The 27,238-nt window shown below is 43.5% G+C and overlaps 1 protein-coding gene across 2 annotated transcripts in view; it reads right to left on the reverse strand.

Moving 5' to 3' along the window:
- Positions 1-27,238, reverse strand: part of PRKCE (protein kinase C epsilon) — a 474,718-nt gene that overhangs the window by 40,965 nt on the left and 406,515 nt on the right. The window lies entirely within an intron of this gene.

Genomic DNA, 27,238 nt, shown 5'->3' on the forward strand with positions numbered 1-27,238 from the left:
ATCTCGGCTTCCAAGAATGGCCTTCCCTCATAGCTGTCTCTGCACCTAATTCGTTGTGTGGCTTATGCATAAGCCGTTGTTGGAGCCTAACTTTATGAACTGAAATGCTTGGCGGCCCCCCCAACTCCTCTTTCCTCCTGTTCCGGTAGGAAGAGAAGGAGTTCTGAAGTGGAATCATAACTCTGCTACTTATTAGCTGGAGGAGGCTGGGCTGGTCCAAACTATCTTTGAGACTCAGTTTCCTTATCTATAAAGTGGGGATAATCTTGCCATGACTGAATGACATCACAGAGGCGAAGCTCGAGCACAGTGCCCGACACACAGCAGCTACCTCAGAAATCCTGTCCTCCCCAGCAACTCTCAACCGCCATTTCTTAAAACACACGCCCTTTGTGAGGGCAAGTCACAAGATCCCTAACAACTTTTTAATTTCTAAAAAATACTTACTACCTTCTATTGTCCTTCTATGGTACGGGCCGCTGAGATAGACACTGCAGGATGAAAAACAGAAAACACATGCAACTGCAACACATGGAAGAAAGTGATGAATGATACTTAAATGACGGGGGCGGGGGCGGGGGGAGAAAGAGAGAGACCTTCAGCCTAGCCCAGTGAGAACATCAGGAATTCCCTTCCCCTGGGGCTAGGGAATGACACCTCACGGGAACACCACCTCACGGGAACACCACGTGCCCCTGGGGAGAAAGCAAATTCAGGGAGGAAGGGGGTAGGGCTAGGGCTGCACAGGTGTCACTAATCAGGATGGTTGCGACAGCTTCCAGATCCCAGCCAACTTCTCAGGCCTGGGATGGCCACGCTGTGAGCAGGGCCTTTCCGAGAGCCATGGGAGCCGCTGTGGTCAGCAGCTTTAATCTGTCCCTGCGCTCTGGGGTTCGCCACGCACTGTCCCTCACCTTGTCTCCCTTACTGCCCACAGCAGTCCTGGGCAGGGGGGATCATCCTCCTCGTTTTACAGATAAGGAACTCCGGGGGCATGCAACTCACAGAGGTTGGGACCTGAACTTCACACGTTGGGTGGAAGCCTGTTTTCTTAACAGGGCACCTCAGTGGTCTCGTCTAAAAATTCATCCTTCCCCATTTGTAAAATTTCATTTTCCCAATTTGATGGTAGAACCCCCCAAGAATAAGGGCCAGAAAACTCTTCTCTGTAAACCGCACAGCATTTAGCAGAGGGTTGGCACATGTGACAGCCTTCACACATAAGAAAAAATTTAAAATATTTTCTGCTTGACCTGAACACTTGCCCTGAAGGAAGAGACCCACAGGGCCCAGCCCCTTTACCCAGGCTCTGGTTCTCAAAGCTCTTGCTCCCTCGCACGCTTGACTCCTCTGGAATGCTAATCCCACAGTGCTCAGGCCCGAGTGCCACACGAACGACAGCAAATTCTTCCATTTACTGGCAGATAAAAGATTAGAAATATTACTTTGCAGATGCCAAGTATTTGGATCACCAGAGAACAGGCCCTGAGGGAAGTTATGAAGAAACTCTGCTTGTTTTTGAACAAATCGTGGAGGCTTGTGTATGACTGTGGTACATCGGATGGGAATACAGGCTCTCCGGGTAGATGTTGCCAAACACCTTCGCAAATGTAACAACACATTCAGGAAAAAGATGATTTCCCCTTCAAAATAGTCAGACTCCCCTCAACACGGCAAATGTCAGTATCTTCCACTTGGCTTTCTCTGCACAGCCCCTCCTACCTCTCCCAGGAACCCCACCCAGGCCAGACAGGATAGCAAACAAGCAGCTTAGGAACATGCATCTCATGCCCCCCTATCAAATAGAAAAGCACAAGTTGCTTCAGAGCCAAGGCAACTGACTTGAAAATCCTCCATCGCAATGCTGACACCTGAGAGTCAATGGTATAATATTTCACTCTGGGCCAATCTGTAGGGAAATCCTTCTCCAAGCCTTTCGTTAGAAAGAGCACAATGATTTAGGAGCAAAATAATTCCCCCTCCTCCCAAATGCTTCTGTATGTCAGGCTCAGGGTTAAGTCTGTTATAAGGTTTATCTCATTTTATCTCACCAATAGCCTGTGAGTCCGGTAGGACTATTATTATCTCCCTTAGCGGTGAGGCAGGAGAACCTGTGGGGGTTACCCACCTGGCCCAGGATGCACAGGTGCTGAGTGACAGTCAGCTCTGCCTCACATCAACTCCCATGCTCGTAACCACTTCGCTCTGGTGCTTGAGGAGGAAAAAAGGTTTGTAACCACACTCCTGCCCTTTTGTGGGATTGAGAACATAGCTGATGCTGTTGGGGTGACGGTTGTTTTTGACTCATAGCAATATGGTTACAAAATGTAACTGATAAGCTAGATAATGCTGTTTTGACCAAAGAGATGACCCCTTGTCTGAAGAGGATAGACCTTCAGCTACTACAGTGGCAGCTGGAAACCCGAGGTGTGAAACAGTGTCCTCTTTCAGTGTCAAGACAAACAGCCTGGGATCGTACCTGGGCATTCAGACTTGGAATCGCGGTGGAATAACTTATCTGATTGCAAGGTTTCCAATTACTTATTTTATCCATAGCAAGTAAAGCAAATTCTTATCCTTAATACTCATGAATAATGTCCTGACCTCCACTGATGGGAAACAGGCCTTGACTTGTGTCCCCGGCAGGGCGGGTGGGCTGCCCTGCCTGCCATCGCACTCCACCTCGTGCCCCCGTGCCTCTCCAGGCTGTCAATCAACCTGCACCTCGAAATGGCTCTTCAGGGGTTCAGTGTTCAGACTGGGGCTAAGGACAGCAGTGACCTCATGCAAACCACTTCCCTAAGTTTTACTGACCTCAAATATGAGAGGAGAAGGCTGCATGAATTAATCCCCACAGACGCTTCTACGAGCCCGAGACGCAAAGGCAGCTGGAGCCCATGAAATGTGAATGTGCAATCCTGGCTGTTGCACACCAAATGTTTTCCTTTCCACTTTGCAGCAAACCACTGCCCAGCAGGTGTTTTAGATGAAATGTAAATCAGATGAAGCTCTCCTCCTGTTTGCATTCTTTAATGACGCCCCGTGGACGTGCTTCCTAGAATGGTGTGAGAATCTCTGCGGCCTCCACCAGCCTGGGCTTTTAGTCTCATACCTCACCACACCCTGCTCACAATTCAAACCTGGGGCCTGTGGGACTGGGTGGGGGGTGGTTCCCAGGTGGGTAAGGCTGCCTCCTGTATCGATGCCCCAGCATAGGCCCCACTGTGAGCATTTAATCTTCCACAGGGGAGTCATGAGGGCAGGGCCTAGAATCCCCCCAGTGCCGGATGCATCCTAGCTTCTCAATGCCGGTTGGTCAGACGGATGAAGGAATGAATGACTGAGTAAAGGGGTGATTTGTGGATCATGACCCCAGACAGCCAGATGACCTGAACAAATACTTTCACATAATATCTGCAACTATTAAAACATATTATTATTAAAAACTATTAAAACTAAGGCCCAAACCATCAGAGTCAGCTGACCCAGCTGTTCTCTTAAACCTTTCTAATCCCTTCTCCCATTACACTCAGGAGGAACTGCTTTGATGGCTTCCGGGAGCTTCCATGGCAGTTAGAGTGGAACTCAACTGCCTCAGTCTAGCTCTGGGGCTGGTCCTCTTTTCCGTGTCATTAGGCGCCACTGTCCCAGCCATGGGGGTCTCCGACAGTTTGAGCTCGCCAAATACTTTCCTACCTTGAGACCTTTGCCACATCCCTGCTCTCTCCCCCTGGAGAACAGACTCCTCAGCATTCAGATCTCGGTCTCTATACCCTTTCCTCACACGAGCCTCTCTTGCCCAGCCTATGCCACCACTGCCTGCCCCGGCCCCTTACTTTAATCTTGGTCACCTTTGCAGCAGTGATCACAATTTGTAATTACTTTGTTTTTTCCTTGAGTTTTCCTCAGTGAGCTTCATTGAGAACAGGGACTGCAATGTCAAGTTCATAGCTTGGTCCCCAGAGCCCTGCAAAGTACCTGACACTCAACGTTCATTGAATGTCTGAATAACAGGAGGGATCTGTATTAAGTACAATTTAACGGCAGTCTATTTAATGGCATGATCACAGCTACTAATTCATTGCCTATTTGGCCCTATATGTAATGTTCTACAACATTTACCAAGTTACCATTCACAGTCTGTTTTTGCGCTAGCTCTTGAGGATACTCTGAGAGAAGGCACAGTCCCTCTCCTCAAGGAGGGGTCTGGAGGGAGAGGTGGACGTGAGGCAAGAATACTTGGGATACTAAGTTCTATACCAGAGGGACAGACAGAACAACGCCATTGCCCTTAGAAGGCAAGGGCTGCCGGTCTTGCCTTTTTTGGGCCCAGTGATTTGCAGCTAGAAAGGCAGCCAGCATTCTGTCATCAGAGAAAGGGCCACTGCAGCAAAAGGACCAAGAGTAACCTTTCTGGGGGCGTGCCTGGAGCCTGGAGGACGTAGATTGTAGAACCCTACTCAGGGTCCAGAATTCCCGGACGAGAAGGCCAGAAAGCCACCCTTCAAGCTCCTTTGTCAGGATAAGAAGCTGCCAAAACTAGTAAGCGTAGGTCTTCCACATCCAGCCACACGAAGAGCCACGTGCTAGGAAAGTGGTCAGCACCTCGCAGGTCACCCTGGCCCACATAAAGAGCTGAGGAAACACAAATGGAGCTCCACATGAGTTGAGGGGGATGTAGGGAAAGCACGTCTTCCTGTAAAGTGGGGGTCACCCAAGTTACGGAGGATATCAGAGGCCTCATGCGAGGCCAGGCAGCTGAAATGGACTGACCTCTGAGAGGACAGAGAACAGATTTTATTATTCTTAAAAAAAGAAGTCTTACATTTGTATTTGTTTAATTTGGCCACTGAAGGTATTTGCTTTAAGACCGTGTGGTGCTTTTCAGCTAATCAGAAATGTGAACGGCGCACGCATGTGTGCGCATGCATACGTGCCGCTAGGGAAGGGTCTAGGGTTGTGTTCATACCCACACGTGTGTCTATGGGCTTAGGCCTACAGCTAATACATAGGGAGAATACACAGGTCCATGAGCATCAGGCTGGTTAAGAAGATCCTTGTTTTTCACCAGAGTGGACACATTCTAGTAGAGTGTATAAAACAAGGATGATTAGAGCTAAAGACAGCCTCCATAGTTCCACTTGATGAATATTTACTGGGTACTTACTATGTACCAGGGAGGCCCAGGTTTGGGTGAAAGAGGACAGGGGTCTACCAGTAGTTCAACTTGTACATTCTGAGTCTGAGGTGCCTGAGAGACATCTAACCGGACATGCTGAGCAGATGGTGATATATGAAGGTTTGGCTGGAGAACTAATGACCGTGGGTGAAATTTTATAAGAAGATACAGTGTGAGAAGAGAAGAGGGCTAGGACTTGTCTGTGAGCAAGTCTAACAAGTAATGGGCAGGACTTGCAATGGAACAACCAGAAAGGAAACTTAGAAGACTAAGGAGACCAGGAAGCCTAAGGAGGAGGGAGGACCTCAACCACAGGGCACAGTCCAACCCTGACATGCTGTCTTAAATTTGGTGATTCAGCAGCTCAGAGATCTTTTTTCCCCCCACAGGAATGGAGTTATTTGTCTTAATTTATATTCACTCATAATTTCTCTTTATGCTTCGAGATTCCAATTTAGTAATAATAAAAATAACAGCATTTTTTAAGACTTTCCAGATCAATATAGGTATCATGTGCCAGGGTCTGCCCAGTGAACAGCATCAGTAAAGAAAAGTACTATAGCCCTGGCTGGTGTGGCTCAGTGGATTGAGCATCAGCCTGTGAACTAAGGAGTTGCTGGTTCAATTCCCAGTCTAGGGCACATACCTGGGTTGTGAGCCAGGTCCCCAGTGGGGGGCACGTGCGAGGCAACCACACATTGATCTCTCTCTCCCTCTTTTTCTCCCTCCCTTCCCCTCTCTAAAAATAAATTTTAAAAATTAAAAAAAAAAAAAAAGAAAAGTGCTGTAAACTTCAGACCTACCAATGGGAAAGAGAGAAAAAACGGAGAAAGCAACAGTTCTGGCAGTGACATTAGGGAGACATGGCCTTGTATAAGACAGTAGCCATCTCCTTGTAAGAAGAACCCCCATTCAGAGAAAACCCAATGGAGTTCCATGTTCTCTTGGTTGGAGCCTTCCGTTCTCCAACCAAGGAGGACCTGGCAGCTTTTCTTCTTCCTCTAGGTTAGAGGGTGCACAGTTGCTCCAGCTCAACAACAGTTCAGTTTCCTGGGTCCTTCTCATTCCACTCTACCCAGCCCATTGCCTTCTGCCTGCCATCCCTAGCACACCCTACATACTGAGCCATCTGAGGGGAAGGGTATACTCTGGATAGTTATTTCCTTTTCATAAAATCACCCTGCCCAAACTATGAGCCCTTCTAAATAACTTTCAAATCTGTTCAATGTCATTAAGCCAAGGTGGACACTATGGCTTGATATATAACTTATCCCAGGGAGGCTGCATATGTTGATCAGATGCACACATTGATCAGAAGACTCTGGAGAGTTACTGGAGGAGATGGGGTGTGGGCCCACCTTCAAAATACTTCTCAAATCCTGGTTGGAGGGCATCTTGACCTTCTCCAGGGCCCTCCTAGTGGCCACAGCCTCATCCCTGCCTCTAAGTCCAGCCTGACTCAGACACTTCCTTTCCCCCCCCCCCTTAACCCCAGGACCATCCTTGAGGCAAGACTGGGATTTTTCTTGATGTCATCCAGCTCAAATTCAGAGCGCTGTTCATTTCCTGACTTTGCTGGAAATCACTGGTTGCATTTTATCCTCACCCTAGTGCAGGTTGTTTGGGCATGGATTTGGATAAAATAATAGTCATTTATGTTCAATAAAAAAACTGCTTAAGGTTGGCCCATCTCTACTTTGGGAAAAAATGATTACAAAGTCTCTTTCGATTACAGTCGAGGTCATGGAAGCGTGCAGAGGGCGTGGGGACATACACACACAACAGGGCAGACCGTGGGGTTTAGCAGTTAAAGCTTCACCATCTGTGAGCCGCCCCGAGGGCCCATGACAAGTAGCAATTGCTACTTGTGTTGAGTACATATTTTTTTTTTAATTTTAAGGAAGCCAGTGTGTGGGGTAGCCCAGCGGGCCAAGCAAGTGCTTCCAGCCAGATGGAGACAGTGACAAGGTCTGTGAGAGAAACAGTTCTCAGCCAGAAAGCAAGTGGTTTGACCAAATTAAACACAGGAATGTGCAGCCGGTTGGTGGTTCAGATCTGTGGCAGACAAGTCCTCCAAATAATCTATTCCAAAATAAAGCATGATTTGTGAATTTATTTAGCAAGTGCTATGGCACAAACTGAAACTTTACTGAAAACTAAAGAGGTGGTTAGCACGCTGTACGTGCCCAGGCAACACATAACTCTCAATGCCTCTCTCTACGTATACATCTTTATATTATATTAAGCATATTATATACTTTATGACATGCATACTTCACTATATATTAAATATGCACTTTATTTTACATATATAATTAATATAGAGAGATAAAGCTATATAGAGGAACGTTGTAGGTTACGTGTTGCCTGTAGACGAGTATACATGCAATAAACTAGTTGACATGTCACATGAGAATAACTTTCAATCTCTCTCATATATTAATCATACAACTTAGTTGTGTGTATATATAATAAGGCATATATAATAAACATACATATATGTAATAAATACACAGTATGATTAATATATGCAGTATATAGAGATGTTGAGTTATATATATACACACAATAAAGGATATGTGATAAAGTATCTGGTATCATTAATATTTGTAACAAATATTTAGTGTTTTGGATATGTGCATTTATATTTTATAATATATGTATATATAGTATAATACATGTAGCTATACTGTATGTTTTACATAAAACGAACAGAAATTTGACTTCTTAGATTACATTTGGTGTTGATCTCTTCCCAAATTTACAATAGATTTTAACCTACTGCTTTATGCTAACAGAGATAAAAATAACAACAATCACTCTTGAAGCCTTAGAATATACAAAAGTAAAATCTGTCATCTTTTCAGGCTAAAAAACCCCCACTATTTTCATGTGCTAACAGCCCAAATGGAGGTTAATTAAACAAATGTCAATTTCCTAATCTGTTGATGACTGTCAAGCAGTTTATTGCCAGAGATTAGCTGTTAAGATATATATATATATATCCACAACCATACCTGCTCTTTTCCGAAGCATAAATGTTCTGATTTAATGGAAAATCACTGCAGGGCACAAGTATAAACTAAAAAACAATTAAAATCATAAATCCAAATGGCAGCAATTCCCAGTGAGTCTCACAACATCAAACTAAGCAGCTGCCAGTCTGGAAAGCTCTGCCCTGGGCCCTGCAGGCGAGCTGCTGGAGCCGGGGCTGGAGGCAGGCACAGGCGGCTTCCTGCGGCTGGCCTCCGACAAGAACCCAAGGCTGGCTGGTGTCCCGTGGGACAGCAGGATGGTCGGCCCCAGGGCTCGGGAAGTCCGAGGGCAGGGGCTGCCCACAGGTTTCTAGCCAGCTTGTTTCCCTTTCACAGGAAATGCCATTCATTCATGCATTTGAATATTTACTGAGCAGCTACTGGGTGACATGTCCTGTTCTCGGCATGGAAGAAACGCATTCCCTGCCTTCTTGGAGCTTACCTTCTAGCGTGGAAAGAGACAATCAGTTAACAGAACCATACATGTTAAGGAAGGAAAGTGCTATGAACATTTCTGCTGGGATTAACTCTGGCCCATGTCTGTGTTTCTCTTCCATTAAGTGACAAGTATTTATCAGGCGCCTAAATGCCCTGGCCTTTGTGAGATGACTGCAAGAGACAGGAATTCTAAGATTGGTTCTGCCGTCCCCAGGTGAAACAAGGAGAAAACCAGTAAACCACTGTGCTTGAACATGGCGTTTCGTATTTACTAGTTCACCCCATGTCCACACATGGATGGTCTCCTTCTCTCAAAAATTCCCTGAAGTGGGTGTTACTATCACTGACAAAACTGAGACTTACAGAGGGAGCCTATCTTGCACAGGGGTCCACAGTTGGTAGGGGGTGGGGAACCAAGATTTGCACCTTGCAGAAGGAGCTCATCACTACACCTCCTGCATGTGGCTAAACTACGTTGTGGAGGCAACAGGCACTGAAGGAGTTCCCGAGGAGCTGTAAGCTCCTCAGAGAAGGACCCACATCTGCTACCTTGTCTGTGTTCTCCTCAGGTCCACAGTGCCCTGCCCAGTGCTAGGTGCCAGGAGAGGCCAGTAAATGCTGACTGTCTGGTCCTGCTTTGGTGGCCTCACTGCAGGATCACCCACACTTCCATCCCAGAAGGGCTTCAGGTGCATCCGGTCCTAATTTCTCAATAAGAACATTTCATTGGCTTATCCATCTTATTTTAAATGGTCAGTCAGAGATCAAGGCAAACTGGTTAAAGACCAGGACATAAGGATTAGGGAATATTTACCAAAACAGGGACTTTCCATGATGTCACATGGCGATGAGTGAGGCTGAGATGCCTGAGATGGAGCAGGAGACTGTGACATCTTACCAACCTGAGTCTGAAGGTAATTACTCCAGCTCTGACTTATTAATGATATGTGAATACAGTGACTATAAAATGGGGATAATGAGGCTTATTTCAAACGTTCACTCTGATGTTTAAGTGAGATAATAGGTGAAGAATTTATTACAGTTCCCGGCACAGAGTGGGTGCCTGACAAATAGTTCCAATTCCCCTTTGTGAGCAGTTTCCAAACTTGATCATTCAAACCACTGGTTTCACACTCCTCCCTCACCTACAACAAAATGACTTTCTGCCACATAAACAGATTTGAATGTGTGCTGTTTTTTCAGGTCACATTACAAGCAACATCATAAGGAAGGAACCCAATGACAAACAACCACCCCCAGAAGGGGAAACTAGAACGAGGAAATGCAGAGGAATTACAGAGCGGTGGCTGTACTCTTGCTGCTTTGATTTCACCTTTATTTCCCACAGTAGTGGATATCCCCTTGGATAGGTGGGGAGGGTACCTCAGTGTGTGAGTTGTGGAAGGACATGTGACACAGTGTCTCGGCCATTTTGACAGTCTGCGTGACTTTGGAGGCAGGGTCATGAAGATGAAGGGACTGTGAGCTGAGCGGGCTGTGGTGTCCCGTGCTCATGTGTAGGAGGCACAGCTGTGTCCAGCCCCCTTGGTCCCTTCCTATTTCCTAATCAGTTTTCAACTGGCTCATTGTATCTGCAACCTGCCCCATCTTTATTCAGCACATTCCTTGTCTGTGCAAGTCAGCCAGGACTGGGCTTACTCCTAAGATCCCTGACTGAAACCCTAGTCCCAGGCCAGTCTCAAACCTCCTTGCACCTCAGTGGTAGCAGGCTGTCCATGAGGACAGCTGCTCACTGTCAAAGGCTTACAAACTGGGAACTCAGGAGCCTGGCCAGTGTATTGGAGAGTGGGCAGGCCCTGCTGGCCATCACACATTCACCAATGCCTGCTGATCACCTACTATGCGTACAGCGCTGGCTGAGAGTAAGACCAATGCTGGGGACAGCAGTCAAGGACAGCAGAACCAGCAATACCAAATGCATTAGGCCTCTGTACTCTTAAGAGAAGGCTGGGGCAGATAGTAGCCACCCAATGCATGTTGACATGACCCATGAACATCCAGAAGCTGAAAGGTTGGGATCAGATGCTGGTTTAAGGTTTTCTTTAAAAAAAAAAAAAAAAAAAGGCAAGCCCTGGCTGGTGTGGCTCAGTGGATTGAGTGCCAGCCTGTGAACCCAAAGGTCACCAATTCAATTCCTGGTCTGGGCACATGCCTGGGTTGTGGGTTGGGTCCCCAGTTGGGATGTGCAAGAGACAACCGTTAGATGTATCTCTTGCATATCAATGTTTTTCTCCCTCCCTTCCCCTCTCTCTAAAAATAAATAAATAAAATCTTTTAAAAAAAATGTATCTATACAGCTGTTTCTACTCCAATGTCAAAAATAAGAAAACATTAAGCGTATTATTATAACATGGAGGAATCATTTTGAGGGACAATATATTAAAAGGATTCTAAGAATCCAGAGTTTTAGCAATATGCAAAGGAAGTATCAATGACAAATTGTTTAAGGGCAAGGATCAATGATTTTGAACTGAACAAACATGGAAGCAAATAAAGAATTGAAACTGAAGCCACAGAGCTAACCAGGAAGGCCCTAATCGGCATGCTTTCTGGGCCTTAATTCTATTTCTGTACTTTGCCCCTCACCCCCTAGGGTAAGGGTCTGGAGGCTTAAAATAGCACAACTTATTCTAATTTTTAAAGCTCAACAACACCCATATTTTAGAGGAGCTCATAGAGGATAAGTCCATTAGTGCTGGGCCTTAAGAATGCTGTAAATTCCCAGTTGAGAAAAAGCAAGAGGAGTTTATCACCACCAAAATGGCATTAAAAGAAATGTTAAAGGGACTTCTTTAAGAAGAAGAGGGGGGAAAAAGATGAAAATATGAATAATAAAATGGCAATAACTACAAACCTATCAATAATTACTTTAAACGTAAATAGATTAAATGCTCCAATCAAAAGATACAGTGTGACTGAATGGATAAGAAAACAAGGCCGAAACCTGTGCTGCCCAGAAGATACCCACTTCAGATCGATAGACACACAGACAGAAAGTAAAGGGATGGATAAAGATACTTAATGAAAGTGGGAAAAAAAAACCAAAACCAAATCTGGGGTAGCAATATTTATATCAGACAAAAATAGACCTTAAAACAAAGCCTATCACAAGAAACAAATAAGGACATTTCATATACAATAGCCAAGATATAGATGTGACCCAAGTGTCCACTGATAGACGATTGGATAAAGAAGATGTGGTACATATATTCAATGGAATATTACTCAGCATGAAAAAGAATGAGCTCTGACCAGTGTGGTTCCATTTGTTGGGCATTGTCCTGCAAAGTGAAAGGCTGTTGTCGGGTACGTTCCCAGCCAGGACATATGCCTGGGTTGCATATTTGAGCCCCAGGGTGTATATGAGAGGCACCCAATTATTTTTCTCTCTCACATCAATATTTCTTTCCCTCTCTTTTTCCCTTCCTTCCCTCTCACTAAAGATAAACAAAAATTGTTTAAAAAAGAATGAAATTTTACCATGTGCAACAACACAAATGGAGGGTATTATGGTAAATGAAATAAGTCAGACAGAGAAATACAAATACCATATGGTTTCACTTATATGTGAAATCTAAAAAACAAAATAAACAATCAAAATAGAAGCAGACTTAGAGATACAGAGAACATTTTGACAGTTGCCAGATGGGAGGGGGATTGGGAGCTGAGTGAAAGAGTTGAGGGATTTTAAATAGTACAAATTGGCAGTTACAGAACAGTCATGGGGATGTAAAGTACAGCATAGGGAATATAGTAATTAATATTGTAATCAATATGCATAGTGCCAGGTTGGTACAAGATTTATCGGGGAATCACTCTGTAATTTATATAGATGTTTAATCACTATGCTGTGCACATGAAACTAATATAATATTGAATATCAACTGTAATTTAAAAAAATGTTTAAAGAAAACTGTACATTAGTGAGGTGTGACTTCTCTGACCAGAACTTTCCCTCATCTTCCCCACCTTTCCTCAGGGACACCCCTCTCCCGGGTCCAGTGCCTGCTGCCTCTGTGTCCTGCTCACTGCCCACCAGCTCCAGGAAAGGCTGGGACAGCAAGTGACAGCAGTGTTCATCACTCGGGTGAATGCTCAAGGGGGGCAGGAAGGGAAGGCACCTTTGTCAAAGTCTTACCACATACCAGTCTGTGCTAGGTTTTGTGGGGGAAACCCGAGAACATCAAGAAAGACTTTCCACCAGGGAAAAGTTTTTAAATCTGGTATTAAAATGGGAAATTCATATTTAAGTGTTAATAAATGTCAAATAAAAGGTATGAATCGTAAGTGTTCAGTTTGAGGCTTTTGTAGAAACTGTTCTCTCCGCCTTTAACATTCTCCCTCCCCAGCACGCCTTTCACTGGCCAGCTCCCATCACTTCCTGCAAGAGGCTCTCATGGGCTCCCCCAGTTAGGCTCGGTGCCCCTCCTAGGGGGTTCCAAGGCACCTGGACCCCCCTGGCCATAGTACTCATGATGATGAAATATGGATGTTTTCTTACCTGTTTGTCTCCCCCACTGGGCAGTGAAGTGCACAGAGAGGGGAAGAAGGACAGGGAGAGAGGGATGGAGTCGAGTTCACCACTCGATCCTCATGGGACCATGCATAACACCCAGGATGTCGTAGGTACCTAATAAATAGCCGATGGCCGACTAAGAATGAACACAGGCACGGAGGAGTGGTCCAGAGAGTTCGCCCTGGGCTGAGGGCCTCAGCTTCCATGGTAGCGTGCATTTTGGAGTACTTACTAAAGAAAGAGGCATTAAATGATTTTCTTCTGGAAACTTAGTGTTGCTTGTGCCACAGCTTGGATGCCAATCTGATAAAGCAATACCGCCTGTACCCACCCTACAAGAACCAACCTGTTGGGTTATCAGTGCCCTGGCTTGGCAACCCCAACCCTGTTACTTACATCTGCCATGCAGTTTGCACAGGTTAACTTGCCTTAAATAATTTTTAATAATTTTAAACAGGTATTTCACTTAAACAAAATGAAGACACATATAATCCGATTTTGATTCACACTCCATTTTGTTAGGGCAGTAATCGTGTAAGGAATGGATTTGGATTTTCCTGCTTATTTAATCCTAATGTGAATTAGGAATGACTCATTGTCATAGGCTGAACATCTGTTTTTCTCATAAGGTCCTTACCTAGGTACCTAAGAAGTGTCTCTGTATTTTAATGTTTGTTTGTTTTTTAATGTCTGTATTTGTTGGCATGTGTGAACTTAGGAGAAGGGAATTATTCAGAGACACTGAAAAGTGGAAAATCTCCATCAGTCAGTTGTATTTGGCTAGATGAGCCAATAACTAATTCATTTCCCTCTTGATAATATACAGTTGGCCATATCCAGGAATTGACTCTCCTTTCCCTCTTCCCCACTTTACATCCTGCATGATATAAGCTGACCTCTAGTCCGATATACCAACTTTGGAAAAGATTACTTTTTTCCAGAAAAATTGATTCCCATAAACCAAACGTTTATTTAATATCAGTTATTGCTACCTAAAATGCCCCGCAAAAGACACTTTTATTTTCACTCATCAGCTGGTTCCAAAAAAATTTTCTAGAGGAGCGTGGTATACAGGTTATCATATCCCTACTTTTTAAAAGCCTCTTCATACCTCTTCACTTTTATGAAAGACCTGCATTAGTACCTGTTTTCAATAACTGAAAGAAAATCCAAAGAGACTTTTTGCTCTTACAAAAAACAAGCAAAAAGCCAAAGCAATGCTCAGCATTTGTTCGGCAGCAAGTCCAGAGCAGCAAGAGGGGCACCGCCAGGCGCTTCCCTGGTGACTGCGCTCAGCACACACCTTCTCACTGAGCTTCCAGGGCTTTGAACTGTGGCCATGACGTCTGTACTTTATCTCGATTTATTTTGTGCATCTGTTAACAAGACGTGTCCTAACCTAATTGCTTTTTTGCTTTACACCATTTCAGCTTACAAAAGGTTTCAGAGAAAGGCACTGTAAAATCTGTATCAGGAACCAAACAATCCTCTTTGTCAACTTCATAATGGGGACCATGCCTATTTTTCCTTGTTATCAGAATTTGGATTACTGGGCTGGGCAGAATGGATGAACTATTGTAATGGTCATTAATTCATTCTCCCAAATAGTCTTTCCAAAGACATTTTTACTAACATTTAAATAAATGTAATGATAAATCAATTAAATTCTAATTCTCTAAAGCATATATACACACATATGTACATATATACAATTACATACAAAAATATACATATATATATGTATATATGCATGGCAATGAAGAACTTGAGAAGTTGCTAAGAGAGAAAGTATTGGGTGGTTACTGGCTAAAGCAGGTATGACACCGCAGCAAAAAATTACTAATCCAAGTCAGATATCCCTTTTTCCAGGAAAGATTTAACTGCATAAAAAAGTTCAAGACTCAACATATTTACCAAGTTAGGGGAGGTTGCCAGAAATATTTTTAATTGTTAAGGGCCACCCAATATTATACAAAAACGCAATACAGCCATTCCTATTGTTCCTCACACTATGTGAATATCTTTGCTAGACGTAGTGAAAGAGCAGAGAGATATAAAACTTGTTCCCCATCTTTAAGGAGTTTGTAGTCTGTCAAAGGGAGATCAATGAAAACAGTGTTGGGTACAAAGAATATGATCTCTTTGCTTTATCCAGAAGCCGTAACATAAATGCAGGACCATGGATTTACATGGTCATTTTTAAACATAAGTAGAGATCTCCAACTGAGGAATGAATATAAAGTTATATGGTAGTGTCAAGGGCATTGATCAAGTAAGTTTTCAACTGACACGAATAGGCTTGATTATATTAACATCAATTGATTGTATTAGACTATCATTTAAAGAGAAATTCTAAGATGTTTGTCTACTCATATCCCTTATGAGTCTCAGGGGGTAGCAATACCAATATGATTAGAAATGTAAACCGCTTGACACTATCTTTTCTTCCTTAACAAGCAAACACTTAAAAACCACTTTTCAAACTAGCATGGCTTGGAGAAGTCCCCTGCAATGATCGGTTGCTTGAATTCAGCCATGCCTTGCGTGTGCTTCCCCTTCAATCAGTATATACCTCATAAAACAATTTTTTCTTCATTCATTGTTTGGTAACTTAATTTCTTTGTGCTTGGAAAGGCACTAATCTTTACCATCAAACACCTTAAGAGGGTTAGGAAGGAATAAGATATAATGTAACAAAAATCATTACATTTGCTTTTGATCTATGTGGTTCAGAACAGAATTCTTAAGGATTCTGAGAGTAAACAGGTGAAATCATTGCTTATCCCAATAAGAGTAATTTCTTGCTTTTGATAAATACTTTTGACTTCTCCCCCATTTTTTATCCTCATTATCTCATAGCAGTTTATTTCAGTCCTACTTCTTCCCAGTAACTATCCCACAATTGGAGGTAATAGTTTAAGACATTAAAGTGTGTTGACCTGCTTATCTTGTTACTCGGAGTTTCCTTTCAACGGTGTGTAGACACACACATGAAAGGAGGGGGCGGGGAGCTCAAGTGTTTTCCTTTGTAAGCCTTTTCCTTTCCTTGTATTTGCACAGTTTTGCTAGCAAAGTTGAGTAAACTTTTTTCTTAAAGTTTAAACATACACTCCAGAGAGAGGTTCCAGAACCCGTGACCAGTGGGCAGTAAATACTGCCACAACGACCAATGGAAGGTTGGTCTTGTAAAGTTTTCTAGAATCTCTTCTCCAGCTTCCCTAGGGAAGACTGAACTCAATTGTATATGAAAAACAATTCGGCTTTGCCAGCCGTCCTCACGGAGTATGAAGGCAGCAAACGCTTGTCGGCACAGAGCCGAAGGAAACAGGCTCTGGTGTGAGAGCCGGGTTCCAGGGCCGCTGCTCCCTTACTTCCTGGTGAAGCGACCTTTCTGCTTCAAATTACAGCTTGAAGTCTCTGTTTCTTCCTCTGTAAAATGGGGACAATACTGTCTACCTCACAGGCTGTATTCCTGAGGGGTAAATGAGAGCATGTAGGAGAAATAATTGCCAGGCACAGTTTAACCCCTCGATAATTATTAATTATTTTCAAAGTGGGGAGCTTCACACATTAACCCAGACTTGGGCGAGATCAGAGGACTACAATAAAGAGCTTTTTAGAGTATTTCATCAGTAAGGTCATTTAAAGAGACCTAAATATAAAACGTGTCTATGGGTCAGAATGGCGGTTACCTTGGGGTGGAGGGTCCTGTACTGACTGAAAGGACACAGGAGAGCCTGCTGGGTGCTAGAAATAGTCTATGACTTGGCCTGGGTTACACCGGTGTATATTCAAGTAAAATTTTGTGGACATCTAAGAATTGCCTTATACCTCACTAAGAAAAAGAAATAAAAAGGGAGGGTGGGAGGAAAGGAGAGAGAAAAACAGGGGAAAAAAGAAAAGAAATAATGAGGGCATGCATACATCATTTTTCCCTTGGTCTGCTTTGCTCTTTTTAAATTACACATAAACCTAATTCAGAGAAGTCTCGTTCAATGAGTGAGCTGACTATCTAGAAATACGGGGCTACCTTTCCTCCATGGTCAGACCCCAGCTCCTGTACAGTTATCCATGAGTGCCATTTCTAGTACATATTTAGGTGTAGGAAGCCACAGGGATATGTGTTCAGAACCGGCATGTTGGTCTGCTTCCTGTCCAGATGCGCCTACTGACATGTGCTCAGTGCCTAGTGCTCTAAGAACCTTGTACTGACATTGGTGAGCCTCACCTTGAACTCAGAATCTCCCATCGACAACTTGGTCAACATTTTCTAGCCACCTCTTGCAAGCCCTCACCCTGCCAGGTCCTGTAAATCCCCTGTGGGCAACTCTACCATCTCGGAGCCCACTTGCTTTGCTGTACAGACTGGACATTTGTAGGTACCCACCCACAGGTGTCAAAAATAGTGAGAGAATGGCCTGGGCACCATGGTATCGGAGAGAGTGGAACCAGCCAACTTCTCCAGCGTGCAGGGCGGAGCCTGTCTCGGGCCATGGGGCTGGTGCCTCAGCCTGACCTCCTGCCATAAAACATTCAAGGCAGCCTGGTCCCAACAGGCCATAAACAATGCAATGTCTACTTTACGATGGGTGCACCGAAGTGGAAATGAAAACTGTCTGCCTGTGTATTCTTAATCCTTTTAATTCCAAGAACACCAAACCATTACTGGCATAAACCTCCCCATAAAAGATACTGAAAGGGTGGTGTGATACTAAGGTGCTCTGGTTAGATCGAGTTGTGACGGTACAATTGTTTTGTTTGAAATAAAACTAATCTGGGGAGAAGTGGTTTTAGTTCAGGAATGGATCCAAGTGGTTCAAAAGGATCCTGCCACATGTTCATGTTAAACATGAACCTGTCATATGACCCATCAGGGCCACAGTGGTGGGAAACTGATATTAACACATTAATAAGAAGAGGGGATCACATTTAGATGAAATCTTTCTTGATTTACTACTTACAGGAACAAAACCCTCTGCTTTTTCAAATATGAGTGGTATCCTTTGAAAGAAATTTCAATACGATCTGATAAGTTTCACTGTAGAACCTTATTAAGTGGAGAAAAAGAAATGAAAATGGAAGTCTCTCGTTTATGCCTTCCTCTCTCTTCAAAGGGCTTCAAAAAGACTTCACCATTTTAAGAGATCTGCTTCCTTCAGGGTTGGAAAACAGGGCAATTCCGGCTGTATTCCACCAAGGCTGCGTGACCCTTAAGTTGCACTCTCTCCAAGCCTTTCCAGTTGCCTAATGGTAGAGCCTTGGAGCCAGGACAGGATTTTTCAACATCGGCACTACTAACATCTTGGGCCAGACAATTTGCGGTGGGGAGCCGTCCTACCCATGCGAGGCCTTGGCCTCCACCCACTACATGCCGGCAGCACACCTTCCCAAGTTGGGACAACCAAAAATGCCTCTAGACATTGCCAGATGTCCCCTGGGTAAAATCACTACCAGTTGGGAACCACTGTGCTGGAAGGACATCAAGAATCACCTGGTCCAATCTCATCAGGCAGGTGAAGAAACTATGGCTGATACAATGTTCTGGACCTACATTCAGTACTGTTCCCTGTAAACAGAGTTGCCGCTTAAGAACCAAATTCTTCCCCCCACCCCCCGGGGTTCCATGTTGGGGAATTGGGTTTCCTAAGTCTATTGTCCAGAAAAGCAACACCTCCTGGAACCTCAGGAACAAAGGAGCCTCTTGGCTGCAGGCAGAGTGCAGCATATACTGGGCAGAGCCCAAGGGGCCTCCCATTTGCAAACTCCCAGGGGACCCACCAACTGAAAGCCAGGAGAAGCCAACAAATTCCCAGGTGGCCTTTTAGAAAACAGTGTAACTACAGAATTCAACTGCTCTCTCCAAATTTCAGCAAAGAAACAGAATCAATCCTAAAGCCAAAATGAAGACACGCTAAATGAATTCCACTAACAGCTGGGTAGGGTGTTTCTTGCCAGCCCTGGGTGAGAACCTAGCTCTCTCCGCTGCTGGAACATGTGTGTCTGTAAGTCCACTGGTTTAGAAGGTCTTGTTTCAGGAGAGTCTTCACTTGCTAAGAGGTAATAGTTTCTGAGAAAAGAAATCACTGGAAACAGTAGTACATCTCCTAAACTAACGTAAACCACCCGGCAAAAGAAGGCACTAAGCTAAAAACAAAATTCATCCTGTTCATCCTAGAGCCATCAGAAATTAAAGGAATTCAGAAAACATGAGCCCCCTGGGCTAATAAATCATATTTAGAAACAGCTGAATGCATTTAATATTTATGGGAATTTTATTTATGATAAGAATTGAATGTCTTTTGACCCCGCCTCCTGCCCGCAATTGTAAAGATTAAGTGACATCATTTAGCTAGAGTACTGAATGCCCTAAAAAGAACAGGCTAAATTATTTCTACCATTTAGGAAAGGAAAAAAAGAAAAACCAAACCAAACCTAACAAACCCTGTTTTTTTTTTTTCCTTCTTCACAAAAATAACAGAAGGAAAGCTGCTACTGTAATCAGCAGTGATTACAGGCATTTCCTGTATTTTTATATCAAGCTGGATGTTTTTTTTCCATTACATACCCAGTGAACTCTAGTTGGGTCAAGACTAGAGAAAAACAGGACTCATTATGCCTCCAAACCCACCAATCTGCCTCCTTAGCTCTCTGCTAATTTTACTGGGTTGGCTGCACGGTTCCAAGGAGCCAGTGAAAAGAAAACCTCCGTGAGCCTTTGCTGCTCTCCTTCCCCAGGAGCCAAGGCCTTGAACAACCCCCACCCCCATCATCCTACCCCATTCAGTTTCCAGCATCCTAGGAAGGAACTTTTGCTCCCCCTGCCCCAGGCTGAGATTCAATCAAGTTGTTCAGAGGAGAGGGTCTTGGGTCAAACATCACCTTTCTCAGAAGTTCCTTGGAGGTCGATGCTCCAGGCCTACCTTTGGGCAGGACAATGCTTCAGCTTCCAGGTCCCACAGCTACTCTTGCCCATCACTAGGGATCTTCATGCTTACGTTTTATGTCCAAAAAGGACAAGGAGGTCTTCTTCGTTATGCCTCCCCTTCCATGTCTTTGGCTTTAAGGTCCATTTCCTCCTGCTTCATCTTCCGTGGTTACAAGATGGTCTCCTTATTGAAGCCACTTATCATGCATTAATAATCAAATAGTCTCATCTCCACTTTTCCTTTTTTTGTTACTTCAAGATTTTCCATGAAAGGTATACTCGATTGAGTGTCGGCCTTTCCCCCTCATTTTTAATATCTTGTTTACAACACTGGTTTTTGCAGTCCACACACTGTTTTCGCAGTTGCTGGTATCTAGTTTCACTTTCCAACCATCTGAAAAGCTGTGAAAACCTTCTTTACGAACTTAAGATCATTACAAAAAAGGTGACAAGATCTTTCACCAAACTTGGGTGTTTACCCTTTCTCCACCCTGTCCCACAACTACGCAAGTGCCCACTCTTCTTTGTTTTGGGACTTTCAGGTAGGTTTTCTTCTTGGTGGTCTTATCAAGCCTAAGTTAAACAAATTACTTCATGGTTTTAAATGATGAGGCCACAGAGGAGTTTCTCCAGTTGACAGTTTCCCAAAACTATCCTAAGGACATTTTCCTCTACACTGTACCTACCGGGTTACTTGACTCGGACAGTTTATTCTTCAATTATCCATGCTACTTAACATTTTTTTTCCTATTGTTCATATTAGTTTCATTGTTTGATGTAATAGTCAATCTCATCAACTATTAGGGCGGGGGCGGATCTTAGAGGGAAATAAATGCCATTCTTAAGTAGTTTTACAAGATTAAGGATTAGAGATGTTTTCCTTGTCCACCTGCAGTTACCTCAGGCGACCCTAGTCTTCAAATACAGGTCTGCATTCAAGTCAAGACCTGACATCTTCAGCATCAACCCTGCAACCAGTCATCCAATATTAAGTGATTACCTACCACATACCTGGCTCCACATTCAGGTATTATAAGAGAATAATAATGATAAACAACGACTAAGCCCTTCCTATATGGTTTTCAAACATTACCTCATTTAATATTCATAATAGGTATTTTTTAAGTGAGGAAATTGAAGGTCAGAAGAAAAAAAGAACTGACTAGCGTGCAATGCCAGGAGCCTGCCCATCCCAGGTGTGCGTGGCTCACAGGAGCACAGTCACCTGGCCGGGCTGCTACATGCCAGGTTCCCCGGAAGTTACTGTGGAAAGTGCTGAGGAGGCCGCTCCTGCCCCTGGCTTTCTGGCCCTCATGCAGAATTCCTTTCAGAATCCATCATTTCAAAGTCACTTAGAAAAATTGGGGTTTTTCTCTTCTATATATATATGTGCACATTGCTTTTGATATAAAATGATTTCAGAAATTATATTTACCCCCAAAGGGGACTATTAGACACAAAAAGAGACTAGTCAAAGAAAAACCTAGAGAAGAGTATACAAATATTCAAAGTGAAAACAGTATTTTTGCCCTGTCAATAAAGTCTCCTGGGAGGACTCTTTTAAAGGAGATGACAATACTCATTTGGCCGCATAAACTCTGGTATGTTTACTTAAAAAAAAAAAAAAAAAATCAGCCTATCTCCTTATGGCAGACTTGAGAAGCTCCCAGCCTCCTGGTGCCCTCCCACGCTTTCTGGAAGAGCTAATTCAACAGGATTCTATGGGACTTGTCATAGTCAATTGTTTTTCCCCCCACTTTCCTTCAAACATTAAATTGGGTCCTCAGCTATTAAAGACAAAATCCTTTGTTTCATGTTTCTTATTATACAAAATTTGACCTGTAACTTTCTGTACCACTGGCTTCCCTTTAAACAATGGCAAGAAAAACCACTCCAAAATTCGTTAAATCCAAGCGAAATGCCTTTCCACTATCCACAGCTTGGTTTTCCCCACTCCAGACCTAACCACTGCGGTATCTGCATTCTCATTAGCTACACTTTCTCCTGCCCCTAATTTCGGTCTAGGATGTTTTTAACAGCGCCCCCCTCTCCCATTTCTCTAGCCTGGCTTTCAAAAAGTTTTGTTTTGTTTTTTTAAACAGATATTCTTCTTAGAAAAAGCATTATTTGTGATTTTAAAATGATTGTCTCTGGCCAACCACATAGAGAGCGGAGATGGACAGACATGTGGACCATAAACTGGGCCAGTTAAGCACGTGAAAGCTGTGGGATGGATACTGTTGAGCACAGACCAAATCCCGTCAATTACTCGGCTCTCTCGTTTTTGGTTAAGGGCGGATGGAGGAGACTGGACAAAAGAACACATACTCAGTGTAACCCAGCCTTCTTATTTCATAATTGTTCCAAGATGTCAACAGTACCAGGTTATCCTAGCAGCTCTCCAATCTCGTTTCACATTTTTTTCATCATCTTATTTTATTTGAAACTTGAATGGAAGCAATAAGGTCACCATTACCAAACTCCTTATTACTCATTCATACGGATGTTTTCAATCAGAATCCTGAGGCTTCTCCTGTGGTCTGTAGTTGCCAAGTGAATCATGTCCACATGGGCACACTGCTCTCTGAGATGCTCTAAAGGGCAATTCCACTTTGATTTTCTCCATCTGTGGAAATGTGCTCCTGCCCAACAGGGATATTCTCCCCAAAGCAGGCTTCCTGCAAACATAGCCCTATGCTGGCACCTCAGCAGATGTGAGAGGAGGAGAGGTCATGGTCCCTAACTGAGGGCTAACAATTTAGTTGGGAGACAAGACTAACAAAAGTGAAACATTTTGAGATGGAGCAAGCACTACATCCCTACCTACACTCTGAAATCCCATAAGCCACTGGGCAAGTGCTCATTTGCCTTTTGGGAAAATTTTACTCCAATCCCCTTGCCCCTGTAACACTATAAAGCAAGATCTTTCCCTCTGTGACTTTAGGCCTTTGCTCCCTAAAAGTAAGAAAGTCACACATAGTGATAACAGAAAAGGCAACAAATGATGGGAAAACTCTCTCTGAGCTGAGTTCCCCAGGGTACCTTCCGTAATGAGGTGCTAATTACAGAGGGGGAAAGAAGCCTCAGTCTGGTTCTAAGCAGGTCCTAATTATAGCTCTGACTCTTGCTGCCATTGAAAGCCCTGATTTATATAATTCAGACAAACACACAAAAAGAACATGGTAGCTTGGAAGCAAGTACTGATACAAACACAGATAGCTCCAAAATCTGGCCTTCTGCATACACAGCTGTGCCTCTCCTTGATGGTTAGACACCGTGTTGTGTGCATACAAATGCACCCGTTAGACAATAAGGGATTGCCACTGGAGAAGGCCGTGGACTTGGCAGGGAAGCAAGGCGTCTGGGTTCTTTATGCCCCTCAGCTCATTTTATCAGGTATGTGTTCAGTGGCTGAAATCTCTGGACAAGACAGACTGCGTGGACATCTTTCACTGAGGATTTGGGTTTTATGACAGACGCATTTTTTGAGCAAAAAGTAAATTATGTGTGAAACTCTTACCAATAACCATCACTTTTGTAACTCATAGGAACCTGGCAAGGATGGGAAGCAGTGTCTGGGAGCAGGCCCTGTCTGTGGAAGCTCGCAAGGTCAGGCGATGAGAGTTCAAGGTGACAGGCTAAACTTGGAACCTCTGTTGTGCTTTGGATAATTGATAACTTGTGAAATAATATTTCTCTGCCACTTTATTCAAGTATGTATAACCCCCTGGTGCCAGAACTGAGGCTTGAACTCCACTACGTATGGTCAGAGAGAAACATCAGATAGAGAAGCTTTCCAGGCCTGTGATTCACATGGAGGGTGTCGCTCAGGATGGGCCAGATGGCTCTGTGGAACTGTCCCTGCATTTCTGCTGCCGCCCAGGCCAACAGGACAGGGCTTCCTGGGATCCAAACATATGATCGTGGGAAAAGGGGCCCTAAATACATATTATTAAGGCCTCAAATTCTTTTTCTCCAAATCCTGCACTTTTCTTGGCTTAAGTCATCCAGACAATTAACCTAACTTGCCATAATTTTAAAATTCATGTCAGTATATCACAGAGTTCTCACGAAATCATAAAGCATGGCAAAGTGGCTCTCTTGAGAGAAAGTTTAGGCTTTTCCTAGAATCCTTGGACTGCAGGAGGGCAATATTATTTTCAGCGACATTGGCCAGTGGATGTCCAGCCTCTGGGAGACTGAAGCCCTGAGTCAGAAAAATCATGATCAAAGTGCCCTGACCATAGAAAACTGAGACATTGAAATTTTCTCCCAGGGCAGGCCAGCCCTGCACGTGTTTAGTTCTATGCTGTTGGATGTACCTGCCACCTTTGTGGATCACAGCCAAGCTCTAAAGGACTCTCCTGTGTATGTTATCCTCCCTGCCCATCTGGGTCCAAAGGCCCAGCCTGGTAGTTGTTCAGATACTAAAAATGTGTCTGGAGAGTGGAGAGAGAGGCAGTGATTTATTCCTATGAAACCAAAACTGCCGATTCAGACAACAAAAATATAAGAGAAAAAAATAAACAAGGAATTAAAAGAAAACAAATCAGTTATCTAGAACATTCTTGAGGACAAAACTGCAAAGACAAAGCACGATCACCCATCTGGGGTCCCCATGATGGCCTCGACCGAGACGAATGCATAGCTGGTAATGTCAGGATTCACTGCTTTACAGCGCATGTGAGCTGGGTGGTTACTGTCATGTTGCCCTCCTTGTCTACACCGGTCGGAAAGCTCCTTTGCCCTGGAGACACCCTCTCCAGGGTTGAGAGGGAGCTCCGCACAGGAGGCATCCTGGGAAGCAGCTCTACCCCCCTTGTCCCCAACCTCCAAATCTACCTGGAGAAATTTATCCTTATAGTTTAAGGCATTTCTCTTGCTAATGTTTAACTTCTTCTATGCACCCTCTGCCTTCATCGGCTCCAAAGTACTCCTGCCTAGAGTTTCCAGCTCAAAAAGGGAGGCTGAGCTACACAGGAAGCATCTTGTTTACAAGAAGAGATATGATGACAGCTGATAACAATAATATCATCTATGATTTGGGTTCCTGCTAGCTCCTGACCCCACTCTATGATGAAGATATTAATACAAACATTTTACAGGTTAGGAACTAAGAATTAGAGAGGTTAAGTTATATACCTGTAAGTGACAAGTGTGGGACTCAAACACAGGGCTGTGTGGCCTCAGAGTTCTGAATTTAACTGTGGACTGCAGGACAGACAGGCTGGGAGAATATACCTGCAGTAAGTAACTACGAAAAACAAACACACACCCAGTCTAGAACTATATTTCCGTGTATTTAGACTGATTATCCTCAACTGTGATGCAGTGATGGAATTGAATATCTAAGTTAGCTGTGAGGCCCATAAAGTAATCGGGCAGTACTAATACAGTAATTATGGTAGTGGTTAATATGTAGTGCTCACTGACAAACCAAATGCTGGGCTAAGTCCTTTGATGCATGGTCCCAGTTAAGACTCACAACCTCCCTGTGAGAGGGGAACTCCGATCATGTTTCACAGATTCTAGAATGCACTTTTTTTCCCACACTTTAACAATGTTGAAATTAAAATTAATCATCCCCAATAAGTTAAACATAGTTACTACCATTTGACCCAGCAATTCTACTCCTAGGAATATAACCAAGATAAATGAAAATATATGTCCACTCAAAAAACTTATACACTAATATTTATAGCAGCAGGTAACAGCCAAAAGGTTCAACTAATGAATGAATAAACAAAATGTGGTATATCCATACACTGAAATATTATTCAGCCATCAAAAAGAAGGAAGTACTGATACATGCTACAACATAATGAGCCTTGAAAACATTATGCTGAATGAAAGAAGCCAGACACGAAAGACCATACAGTGTATAGTTTCATTTATATGAAATGTCTAGAATAGGCAAAACTATAGAGAAAGAAAGTAGATAAGTAAGTAGTTGTCTAGGGATGGGGGGATGGTGCTGGTAAGAGGATTGGGGATGAGGATGGAAGGATTAGGGGGGCAATTTTTTAAAATGAAAAGTGTTTTTTGGGGGGGTGACCAAACATTCTAAATTTGTGGTGATGGTTGCACATCTGTGTGAATATACTAAAAATCATTGGTTCTACACCATCAATGGGTAAATTGTATGGTATGTGAATTATATCTAAATGAAGCTGTTAGAAAAAAATTTTTTTGAACTAAAGAGAGAAGTGGACAAATGCCCTCTTTCAGTGATAGATTAAGCAGTCAGGAATAAATAGGGATATAGTTGATCTGAATAGTAATGCCCAACCTAATCTATAGATTCACTTTACAGTGCCATGTTGGTAAATGTTTAACCATACCTCTCCAGACAGAACAAACCTTGATCTGTAGCATTTGCTGATTTCCATGGTATAAATACTTCCCACCATGGCTGATTTTAAACTACCAACAGAATGTTACTGATCGTGGAGTTGGAAAGACACCTGCGTGATTAGCTTTCCCTTTGGTACAAATCAGATTGTTGTATTTTCAGGAATTTCATGAGCTGATTGTCAAACACTGGTAGCCTGAAACTGGGAAATGTTTACAACACAGAAATTAGCAACAAATCAGGTGTTTTTCATGGTTCACAGCCAGTTTATTAACACACCAGCAAAAAATCAAAACAAAACAACCCCCCCCCAACAACAACAACAACAACAAATAAAATAACACCAGAGCCTCAATTCATGGTTCTGCCTATGTCAGCAAGAAACGGAAAGACCTTGGGCAAGCCACATGACTTCTCTAAATTTCCATTTATTCATCTATAGGAGGTAGAATTGGAGTAGCTGACCCCATGTTTTCTTCCACTACCGAAATTCTATTGAACAGCAGGCCCCGCTTTCCGCAGTTCTCACATTTAGGATCACGTCAGTATTACATGACTTTTCATAGTCATTCTGTGGCCCCTCGGGATGGGTTCCCGGTCTCCCTCAAGCCTTGCTGCTCATTGGGCCTCCCTTTGTGTTCTGAGTTCCAGGCATGAAGAAATTTCTGTAGACACACAGATCCATTTGGCTTCCCCCTACCCCAAGCTTTCGCACATCTTGCCCCCACTCCTTGGCACACTCTGCCAAGCCCTTTTACTTTGGCCAACTCCT

Source organism: Pteronotus mesoamericanus, unplaced genomic scaffold, assembly GCF_021234165.1.
Source record: "Pteronotus mesoamericanus isolate MK-2021 breed Mesoamerican mustached bat unplaced genomic scaffold, CSHL_Meso_final contig_101, whole genome shotgun sequence".
NCBI classification, from domain to species: domain Eukaryota; kingdom Metazoa; phylum Chordata; class Mammalia; order Chiroptera; family Mormoopidae; genus Pteronotus; species Pteronotus mesoamericanus.